This window comes from Coffea eugenioides, chromosome 2 (genome assembly GCF_003713205.1).
Source record: "Coffea eugenioides isolate CCC68of chromosome 2, Ceug_1.0, whole genome shotgun sequence".
In the NCBI taxonomy this organism is placed as follows: Eukaryota; Viridiplantae; Streptophyta; class Magnoliopsida; order Gentianales; family Rubiaceae; genus Coffea; species Coffea eugenioides.
The window spans coordinates 60,950,067-60,962,175 of NC_040036.1; positions in this window are offsets into that span (position 1 = coordinate 60,950,067).

The following is a 12,109-nucleotide window of genomic DNA, read 5'->3' on the forward strand; positions in this document are numbered from 1 at the left end:
CCGATAAGCGTAGCTTCGGTTGTGTCCGTTACGCAAAACAACGTCAAATCTGTCTTTTGTTTCTTGACTCAACCTTCATTTCCGCACATGCTCCTAGCTTGATTTTGTACTTGTATGACTTGGAGCCTGTGGAATGGCTATTGAAATGAGATGATTTTGTATATGACTTTGGGTTTGATTGAGAAAAAGAATGAAGCCATAAATGGCTGGAAAATAGGTAAATACAAAGGGCGTGCTGCCCAAATTTACGCTCGAGAACTAGGTCGATATACTTGCGACTTGAGTAAGGCTTGAGAGCGAATACCACGTGAACCATCTAGGGTATTTACGTTTTCTTTGCCACTTCGACTCAAATAGCGATTTTAAAGTTTTACAAGTGAGTCTAAGTTTTATAAATATTTTACTTATGTCCTTTGGTTTCAATGTACTCTTTTCACTACCAAAACCATATTTATACTTTGTACTAGTACGTATTCGACTTGTTTTTGACTCAATTACATCTTTGATGGTTGAAGCATAATGTGTTCGTTTGATTATTAGGGTTCCTTGGTGATTGAGAGTATTATCCGGAAGGAAACTTTGGACGTTATTTTGCTTAAATAGGTGAGTGTTCCTTGTTGTTATGTTACTCTTGACTATTTGCCTTGTTCCATGTTATGGATATTTGATTGAATGTTAAATGCTTTCAATGATTGCTAAAAACGAGTTTTCTAGGCGAGTGTGTATTTTATCGCACTCAACCTAAATGAATGTGAAATTTTCAATGATTGAATGATTATATATGCATGAATGTAAGCCATTGGCTGAACTGGGCCCTGCCTTTCGTTACTGATCGACTCGAGCCAGAAGCGGACTCGGTCGGGCGATTTAGTGACCCTGGGTGAACGTTTGGTATACTCGAGTATTACCTTGTTGTCGGGTTGAGTCCGGCCAACGTCCGGAAGGGGGTGAAATGAAATGAATGAACGAATGTCAATGCAAACGAGGGTTTTACTTAAAAAAATGAATTTTCAAATAATTGGAGGAATAAGGGGAATGACAGGAGAATGAAAGAACGAACGAACGAATGGCTCCTTGTGAGCCCGTATCCTTTTAATGAATGTGTTATTATCGCTTTCCATTGTAAATGTTTCTTGAACTATTGATACTCTATGTTTAATGTATTGGATTGATTGTTTGATTATGTGTTCGGAACCTCACTGAGCTTTTACCTCATTCCTTTAGTTTTGTTTTCCTTAACAGGGGACGGCGAGCCAGGACGAGAGTTTTGTATAGACTAGCCTAGTCTAGTTCTTTGATTTTGTAATAGTTCTAGCCCTAGTACTTGGCACGGGTTGGATGTATGGTGAATTGAGAACCTTTGTATATTCGATGTTTGTACTCCCTTTTGAGATAGTAATGTACATAAGTTTTGCTTTAAGTTTTGGATCGTCGTTATATTTATTCTTGTGGGTTTATTCTGGTTTTGTTTGAGGGTTGAAGTGAACGACTGAGTCCAGGCGAGAGCTGGGCAGGCAGTCCGCTGACCCCTTTGGTTCGCCTTAGGGGGAGGTGGGGCTGTCACAATGTTGATCTTGGAAGGTATATACTCTTCCTATGAATAAAACATTATTTTGTACCTATTTTACTCTTTCTTTTTTAGTATTAAGCTTATGCTCATTAAAGAAACTTTGTTTAACTCTTGAATTATGGGCAAGGGAAAATGAAAATCTTATTCAATGCTAGGAAAATAACTTATTTAGTCTCGATCGACCAATTTCAGGTGGGCTCAAGTTCTAAAGGGAAAAAATCCCATCTAAGCATACCAAAAGTCTGCCACAAAATCTACCAAAAAATGTGTCAAGATCATCCAAACTACTACTATGAAGATAATCATCTTTGACAAAGTGTAATAATTAGTAGGATAAGAGCATTTCTACTAGTTCTAGTTAATTTGGGATATTTTTGAAAGTCCAAAATTTTTGACCAACTTAGAGAACCTTACATGAAGAAGAAGTAGCACACACTGAGGATCTATTAGTCTCAGTATCAAATATGGAAATGACCTTACCACAGAAGGAGACACAACTAAAAAATGAATTAACTATTTTATTCTTTAACATATCCTTTTGTGATGGATTGAAAATTTGACCATAGAGACAACATTGCATTGATTTGAAATTCTTGAATTGTTTACATGGCCCTTCATGGCTCTATTGTGAATTTTATTGTTTTTCATACACAAATAGGATTCATTTCCTATTGAAACTTGCTGGCTTGTATACTTTGGTATATTCATTAAGGACCTTTTTCTAAATTTTTCTAACAAGGGAAAAGTGAGATTTAAAAAATGGAAAAGGAGAAGGGGGATTAAAATCCAGAACTCTAAATCCTTGAGTTTCGATCTCGGTCATTAGACCAATACCTTCTTGGAATATTCATTTGTGGACATGTGGTGATCCTGGTGCTCGATTACTACATCTACCATTACTTAGTTCCAATGTTTTAAGCACATAGAAGTGAGGGATGTAAGATATATGAAAAATAGAATTCTCATCGTAAGCAGAAATGATAGATAAAACTAAGAATTGAGGACGACAAAGGATCCAAAATCTTATGGTAACTTCTTGCAATAACAATTGACAAATAGGGCATAGTCGAAAAAATAAAATTAAAAAAGGATGTATCACTAAAGATCAAGCTAACCTTTTCCTTTCTTTTCTTGTTTTTGTTTTTTGAGAGTTCACTATTGAAAGGAGGGAGTACAAATTTTGTACAATAGGATTCATTTGGTAGTAAAGATTTTGTTAATTAATATTAGTAAAATACTTACAATTTATAATACAATAACTCTTACATCCTCTTCCTCCAAAAAAAAAAAAGTATCATAGCAATTAACAAGAAAAATGTTTATTAAGCCTCACAGTTTTGTTGACATCTGAAAAAAAAATCATGATTTTGTCATCATTAGCTACATATTTCCATTGACTTGATATTCGCTAATTGAAAGGAAAAAGTTTTAATTAATATGAAACTAAAGGACCACAAAAGCAGTTAATACACAAAATAAAAAAGAAAACATGAAAACACCAAATCTACTACTGATAAAATCTCAATTGATAAAAATGAACAGCTAGCTGCTGTGAAGAGTCTATGTTCTAAGGATATGTGATCCATTGAGATTTACAAACATTCCACTTTAATTCATATAAAACAAGTCTATTGCAGACTTAGCATGCTCATTTATGAAAAAGTATAAAAGATAAACATATACATGAAACAAAACAATACAACAAAAAGTTTAGCTTTAAGCTTAGTGATGCTCTAGGGCAACGAACCACTCCTTGCCCTCAAATCTCAAAAAATAAAAAATAAAGATAAAAAAATTCATATACTCCTCTGACCGGAGACAATATTTGTTTATATGAAATTTAACTTTTAAAGGAGAAGAGTAATCAATATATTTAGAGATAAATTGATGAATGTAACCAATTAATTCAAATGTATTCCTTCATTATGATTACATTGGGATGTGTGAAAAGTTACTTTTTCTAATGGTCAAATTCAAATACACTAAATTGGACTATTTTAGAATTGCTCTTTGTTTTGGAATGATTTAAAAAAAAGGTGAAAACAAGGCAGAGATATGACGAATTTCTCGGAATATTGTTAAAATAAAAAAATATCACAAAAGTAGTGTAAGTTGAGGGTTTGTTCTACATTAAGGGTCGCCGCAAATCATAATAGAGGATTCATTAAAAAATTATTTTAAATTGCTATTTTTTTCAGAGACGAAGTTAAGGGAGAGCGATTTTTTTTTTTTTTTTGGAAAAGCCTTCACTGCTCCTAAAATGAGCGGCGAAGGCGAGGCGAAATTTTTTTTGTTAAATGCCTCGTCCCTCATGTGATGAGTAGCAAATCATAATTATTTAATAAGGAATTGCTGCATATGAATTATGCAGCGATTTATTTTAACTTTGTTCTAAAACCTAATCCTTACCCTAACCTTAAAACTGAAATCCCTAAACCCTAACACCTAATATAAACCCTAACCGTGGAAGCCTAAAATTTAATTTACGTAGAAGAATTATGCTAATTTCATAAACAGTGATTAAGCATGCTATTAAATGAAGATAAATTTGCTGAAGTCATCCATTTTTTAATTTTTTGGTTTTAATATTAATTTAAATAGCGATAAATAATGCAACATTCAATGATAAATGGGTACACTAATTAGTACATGAACTTGAATGATAATAAAACAAGAGGTTTGGCAAGAAAATTTTTAAAAATTTGAATATCACCTACCAACACACCTCTTTCCCTTATCACGCGGAGTGGTAGAGTAGCCATATTTTCAATATATCCTTTCGTGTGGTAGATCTCGTCCCAATTGTAGCCGTTTAGACCTCTGAGGTGGTGCTTGCACTTGTTTAGGCGTTTGGTCCTTGTCATCATCAACGAAGGGTCCAGCACAGGAGCCTAACCGCATCTGGGACAAAAATTATGTATAAACGTCTTGGAAGGGGCATTAATGGAAACGTTGTCATTGTCCATACCCAAAAAAAAAGATAAGAAACCCGTTCGAGATCCCTAGAAAGTGGTACATATGGTCAAGATCATCCTAAAACTTATTTTGTTGACGAAATGATGTATCAGGTATAGTAGAGGACGATGCAGTAATAGACGTATGGCAAAATACGGTTATGGGAGTAGGCGTCTCACTGAAATGATCTCTAAAAGCTGACACAGTGGGAGGTGTGAAGAAAGCTTCAGTGTGAGGAAAGTGTGTGCCAATAGGTGGGTTGTATTCGGACAGTGATGAAGTCTGCGTTATGTTTGTATCCGCCATATCAACAGCATGTGTGGAGGTGCTCCCTTTGCGACGCTTAACTACTTGTTTCCTACCATAGACCTCTCTAGGTAAATTCTCGACAGCCATCTAAAAAGGGGCAGTACGAGAGGCAGTTTGGCCAACATCTTGACAGTTTAATGGACAAACTACCTTTTTATGTCCTAGATTCAAGTACTGTAATACCCAAATGCCTCCTCACGAATCGCTGCAAGTCCCGAACGAGCACACTGTGCAGGATTCATGAGATAGAGGTACATTCCACAGATCGAACCGATCCGAGACATAGAATCAACCTAAAAAAAGAGAATTTGTATATTGTAGTCATTTCATATGTTAAACAAAAAAGCAAGCATATGGTTAGATAAAAAAATATAACTATTAAATAATTTACCAAATAATTGAACTGTCCTCCATCTCCTCAATCAACGTCATGTCGGGCCTGCTATTTTGGTGTCATACAATGTCTAGAACTGTAGGCATCATCGGATCACATTGATAGCCACCAACAATCAATTGAGCATGATGCGTCCAGGATTGCACCCAATGATTATAGCACCAGACCCAATCCTTTCCAAAATAGCCTGAACGACCTAGAGAATATAATTTCTTACCTGTGTCTGTGTCAAAGAAGGCAGCTCTCGGCTGACACATCCCAAACATCGTAGTACCCGTTGTGAAAGGTAAAATTCAACAACCTCTCAATATATTAACAAACTACTGACTACCATATATATTGTCCAACTGAGTAATAGGCAGAAAAGAAAGCAATAAATTTGACAAAATAAGGCTCCCAAATAAACTATGACACTGAGAATGTGGAATTAAACTCGATAGTAAATACATAATGACAGTACTATAGCAAAACTGTATATCAGTCGAGTACCTCATCGACTCCCATCTTGGTAAGTACATCACGAAATAATGACATAACATGCTATAGCATGTATTTAGTTGTACGTTCGCCTGCCCAATGACCGCCTCTAGAAAAATCATTTCCCTATACAGCAGGAATTAGCATAGTAGGGCGAATCCTGATCATTCTCTCTCACACCCATAACTGTTAAAAATATAAATTGTGCATGTCAAATCAATAATACATTCAACTAAAATACGAACATTCAAGCATCCCAAAGTTGTGCATCCAATATCTGTAAAAGCATGTATGGGCCAACTGTGCAACTTCTGGTCGCGTAAGACGCTTTACAAAGTCGGGAGTACAAATAGCCAAGTGTGGTGTTGCCCCAACTGAAGTGACTCAGACCCTCTATATCTCGCAAGTAATCCAACCAATGACAACTTACAACGTTTTCACAGGTGTCAACAAATAACTGTCCATCAAATAAAATCAAAAAATAGAACCGAACATGCTGTCGTACTAATCCTCTGGTGCATCATCTGGAAAAAACTCGTACAAAAAGTCGAATATGGGTACAAGTTTCGACCCCCCATCGTTGAAGTGACGGGTCTCGGGGCTAAAGTCTAGAAGCTCCTCGATCAAATCTTTCTTATGTGCAAGATTCCTATTTCGATTGACTAGCTTCACCGGTAACCCATCAACACATAGGCCCCCATAATACCTCCACGTCTTGTAAAGTGACAGTCGCCTTACTCATGGGAAGATGAAATGTGTAGGTCTCTTGCCTCCATCGCTTAATAAGTGCAATAATCAATCCATGATCAAATTCAAAATAGCCTGCCTGTACGATCCCCCAAAAGCCTATAGCATGAAGATAGTTTGCTATCTAGAGGTTCAGCTGATTCCTCACTAGGTCCCAAAAAATCCATCAGCTCACTTTATATCAAGCTAACTCTCGTGCCCTAAAAACATTACTTTCAATCTATGTGTATCTTGCAAATATAATGTGCCATTTTCGTGTGGACCTTCTATAGGATTGGGGGTCTATTTAGATCAATTTGACATATCTAGGATAGTCTGCACAAACAAAAATTTATTAATATGCATGTGAGATATTTTTAGATTTATAAATTGCGGATCAACAACAAATATATAGTTGAAAATGGCTAACAGCTAAAATAGATTTCGAACATAGTTTTCGACAACCACATAACTTCTAGCTAATATTTTTCTGTCATAATATTTTTACACATGAAAATGACTAGAATAAGAGCAATTGGAGGCATTGTGTCCTGTCAGTGAACAATGGCTACAGCGACAAGGTGTATTGGAGCAACGACGATCCATCTAGTTATGTATTCTAACTATGACCTTAGGGTCGAGTCTCTTTTATTTAGTTCTTCCAACATCGTAGTTAAATCTAAACTCCGAAAGGACCCAATAAGTCTTGTCTGGCAGTAGTTGAAATTGTTCTTGAAGCGAAGCTTGTCAAGCTGAAAATGTGTGCACATGACTAATCAGATGGTATAGATTAGTGCCCGACCGATAACAAGCTGCACATACGTACAAGCATGGGAATCTAAGTTCAACCCACTTGCTACACGTATGTGACGACCCCACCTTACCCTAAGGCATACCCAGGGTTTAACGAACCATCTACCTAACTCTCTTCAGGACTCACTCTCTCAACTTAAAAACACAAATCATAACTTCAAAAACAAGAGGAGCAGTAGTTCCCAACCAGAAATTTATATACATATTTGGTTATCTCGAATATCCATACATACCCAAAATGTAATAAAAGATTCAAACTCTAGTTGAAATCCTAACCCTAGATGAGCACTAGTCCTATTACAATTACAATAGCTAAAAGATCTAGACATAAATCCAACCTATCCCAATCACATGCCCATGCTCGCAACTCCTGTAAGAAAAACAAACTAATGGAATGAGCTAAAACTCAGTGAGGTTCCAAGACACCATGCAAACCAAGTAGCAAGTTGGCAATTATGTATAATTTAAAACTCAAAGTAAAAGAAAGTAAAGATTCATAAGAGTATGCATTAACACTTCAAGTAACCAGACAATCAGGCAATTAACACTTTCATGTATAAGGATACAGTTTGCCCTCGCGAGCTAATCTGACAGCAGCTGGTCACAAATCGGTTGACATTTGGTCGACCCTAGAAGTATAGTAACAAGTCCAGTAGAGCACCACTTAACTCCCATCTCCATCCACCGATCAAACCCCCTACTGGACCCGAACTCCAACGGTAACAGTGGTGGTAATACTCTAGTATACCGAATCCAGTGAACCACATCCATTGGATTACACAATAAACAGTGGAGAAACAATAAACAGTACCTATGATTTGCCAATGTCTTCGACCAAAACCTTGCCAACTCGATTCGACCAACTAACCAATAGAGGTTTGGGATCCTAGGCAGTGATCAAGTCATACATATATACATCAATCCACTTGTAAACAGTGTACAGTACTTAATCAAGTTAGGGCAAGTGTGATAAAGTACACCCTTGCTCACTCAAACAAATCAATTACCATCCCAATCACAATAAGAAAGTATTGTATTCAAATAGCAAGTCCGACCATGCAATTGGAGACACTCACCAATGATTCACTGTTTATCAAAATCAAGCTCTGGTCCAACTCCCTGGCCACTCTCAAAATCTGTGATTAAATATCGTGTAGCAAAATACAATCTGTCGTGCCCCATTTTCGCGATGAAAATAAGTATTTATAAAAAATGTGATTTCATTTAAAAAATAAGTGAAAAGGACCTAAAATGGGACTTTAAAGAATGCGACAGTTTGGGTCCAAAATTTAGTTTAAAAGGGTTTTTAAGAAAAATAGAAGTCGCCACTTAGCATTGAGTTTGGGTGTACCAAGTCACCCAAAAAATATTTTTTTGATAAAAATAAAATAAAATAAAACCCTTCTCAACAACTCCAGGTTTTTGAAAAACAAGAGAAAATGAGTTCAGGAATCACGGTTGAAGAAAGGGAAGGCAAAGATTCGATTAACTCGAGCCTAAGGCACCCTTTCAACCTAGTCTAAACTAGTTGCATGATTTAGTCAAAATTTCTCTAATCTTACCCTTCAATTTATCACGTTTGGATGTTTCCTATATGGATGCAAATCTAAATTTATAAAATATCGAAAGGGACAAAATTTCTATTCAAGGGTTTAATTGATACTAATCGCATTAATTGCGAAGGCCAAAATAATTCCTTGAAGGTGTCACGGATATGTGAATAATGAAATTAAAAGAAAAGAAAAGAAAATTAAATTATATACATAGGTATAAGTGATCAAAGGAAAAGGAATGCAGCATAATGGGTACGGGAGGCAAAAAACTTGTGACATAATTTTCTTATACAAGGATCGATGGGGTATTTAAACTAAAGAGTTATAATCACCCATTTTCCATATTTGAAGAATAATTCTCCTAACATGAACAAGCAAATGAACTAACTTGTTTTACAATTTCTTAAATGAGGTGCAATCCTAAATGATATGATTAACACATATAGAGGGTAGAGGATAATATAATAGGAAATATCATGCAAATGAAAAAAAGATCCTAAAAATGAAAATATGCATGAAAATGTAATGAATATCACACAAAGATGAATCTAATGCACGAACGATCTAAGGGTCTATCGTTGGACTAGCCAATTTCTAAAAAATCCTTACTAGCATTGGGCTAGCAAGTAAGCGAAGGGAGAAGCCACAACTAGCGTTGGACTAGTGTGGTGACATCATGTATTAATAATACATAGTAAAATAAATAAGGCATAAATTAAAACAAATAAACACATAAGAGCATGTAGCACGTAACACGTAAGCATAATATCTAGATGCAAAAATCTTAAAGAAAGCGGGTAAAGCATATAACACATAAGTCACATAAACACGCAAAAATCTGTCTATTACAGTAGGGAATCTAACTACAATCTAAAATGAAGAGATGAAAAAATCCTATCTACCCTATCTATTACAATAGGGGACCTAATTACAATCTAAAATGGAAAAAATATAATAAAACAAATCTAGTTATCCTATCTATTACATTTTTGAGATAGTTAAATGCCTAAATTAACTAAACAAATATAAGAAAAGTCGAATGAACATTTAAATCAAATAAATAAAGCATATAAAAATATATAAACACATAGGAACATGTAGGAGCACATAAGAGCACGTAATTGACATTGAAATAATAATAATAGGGGTACCTCCCTTTTGAAGTGGTGACTAAATGGAGTCAAATTGCCCTTGTCTTGCAGTGGAGAAATTACACAGTGGTAGCGGCAATGGCGATTTTTGATGATGATAACCTTCCCTACTTGTTTCTTAGCTTCTCCTTTCTGTTTTCGTTTCTTTTCTCCTTGTATCCGAGAGAGAGGAGTTGGGGTTGTTGTTGGTGTTGAGAGTGTGTGTGAAATTGGGAGGGGAAGATCCGAGAGTGACTTGGGTTTTTCTTTTTTTTTTTTTGTCTGTTGAGGGAGAGGCCGAGAGATGTCCTTTTTTGGAGCCCAAAAAGTGGAGTTTTGTTGTGTCTTGTTTTTGTTCTTGTCCCAGAGAGGAAAAGAGAGAGCCGAGAGATGATTCTTTTAGGGAGGAAAAGTGAAGTGTTTTGTTGATTAAAATGATAGCCTTCCAAAATGACAAGAAAGGTGCATGGAAAACATGATGAATTTGTCATACCAAATGACAAGAAAGATCAATGAAAAGAATTGAGTGTAACAATTGGTTAAGTGCATTTGGAACGGAAAATGATGAAAATGTGTAAGTTTAGTCATCATTTGATTTTGATCTTGATTTTTTGATTTTTTTAAATTTTCTTTTCTTAAGATAAACCTACAAAAATGAGAAAAAATATATATAAAAATGCAAGAAAATAAATGACCCAACAAATAGAAAATATCCAAGAAAACATAAAATTTGACCAAAAAAAATTGGCAAAAATTTGGTGTCTACACAATCAAATAGGGTTTCAAAATGCACAACCTTCGCTTGTTAATACCAAACAAAGATCATGTAAATAGAACTCATGACGCTTAGTAAACCATATGCAAGATATATGCATGCCCTTTTTTTTGAAGGAAAACGATTAAAACTTGCAAGTTTAAAACTAGACATACCCAACTAGAAATCATGTTTAAAGTGACCATACATTTTAGCAAAATTTCAACTTATATATCACAACCAAGGTGGATTCAAACATCCATAAACAAACTAAGTCCAAACCGACCAAAAATCACACCTTCATCCTCACTCTCGCTCACTTACACTATAAGAGAGAAAATCCAGCAACATCTCCCCTAATATCTTCAAGATTACCCTCCAATTTCAATCCTAGTTTCATAGTAAATTAATCCCAATCAAGGCCACATGTTATAGAGGACAAATGGTTCATGTTCTAGGTCACCAAAGCTAACCAAATTTAACGTACACATGGTGTATAATCTACTATAGAAAGGCTGAAAATTTTGAACCCTAAGCTGAAAATTGCAAAGTAAAACTGGAAAATTCTATATCAAAGCTAAAAGTTCATACTAAAGTTGAAAATTCCCATGTCAAGACTAAAAAGGGCATACAAAGCTGAAAATGGCATCCCAAGACTGAAAATTAACATAGCAAAGCTGGAAATTGACTACTAGAGCTAGAAAAATCGTATAACGAAACTAAAAGTGCATATCCAACTAGAAATCTTCATATCAAAACTTACAAGTCCATATCAAGGCTAGAAATTCTCATTTCAAGGCTGGAAAATTATAAATTGAAGCAGGAAAATTCAATCAACTTCACAAAATCATGAAATCTTCCACAAAACTTCCATATTCCAGTCATATATCCATTAAAATACAAAATAAGAAAGAGAAGAAAAGTTTCTTAACTTGATACCTTCAAACCCCAAGGAGAAAAAGCAAAACTAAAGCTTTCTTTCCCAAATCACTGCGCCACGAGCTTACTTGCTCCCTCGTTGCAACTTTCTTCGGATTAGATTTAGGTTTATTGTTGATTTTCTCACCAAATCAAGCAAAGATCAAGGTGAAAATTTGAAGTTTCTCCTCTCTTTTTTTCTCTCTAAAGCTCGGCCAAAAGGAAAGAAAAATGGAAGAGTTTTTGGTTGAATTTGTAAGATAACTACTATAAGAAAAGTCTTGGTCAAGAAGTCTTGGATCAATGACAAGTGTCGCGATCAAGTTCAAATCTTATCTCTTTGTCCCTCTTAGCCTCAAATTACTAATTTATATTCCTCTAATACACTCTTAACACTTTTAATCATATAATCCTTCTAACACTACACCCGTTCTTGTCCACCAAATTTATTATGCACTTTACCAATTAATCACACTACCACAATGCACTATAAAACTTAACATGCACCAA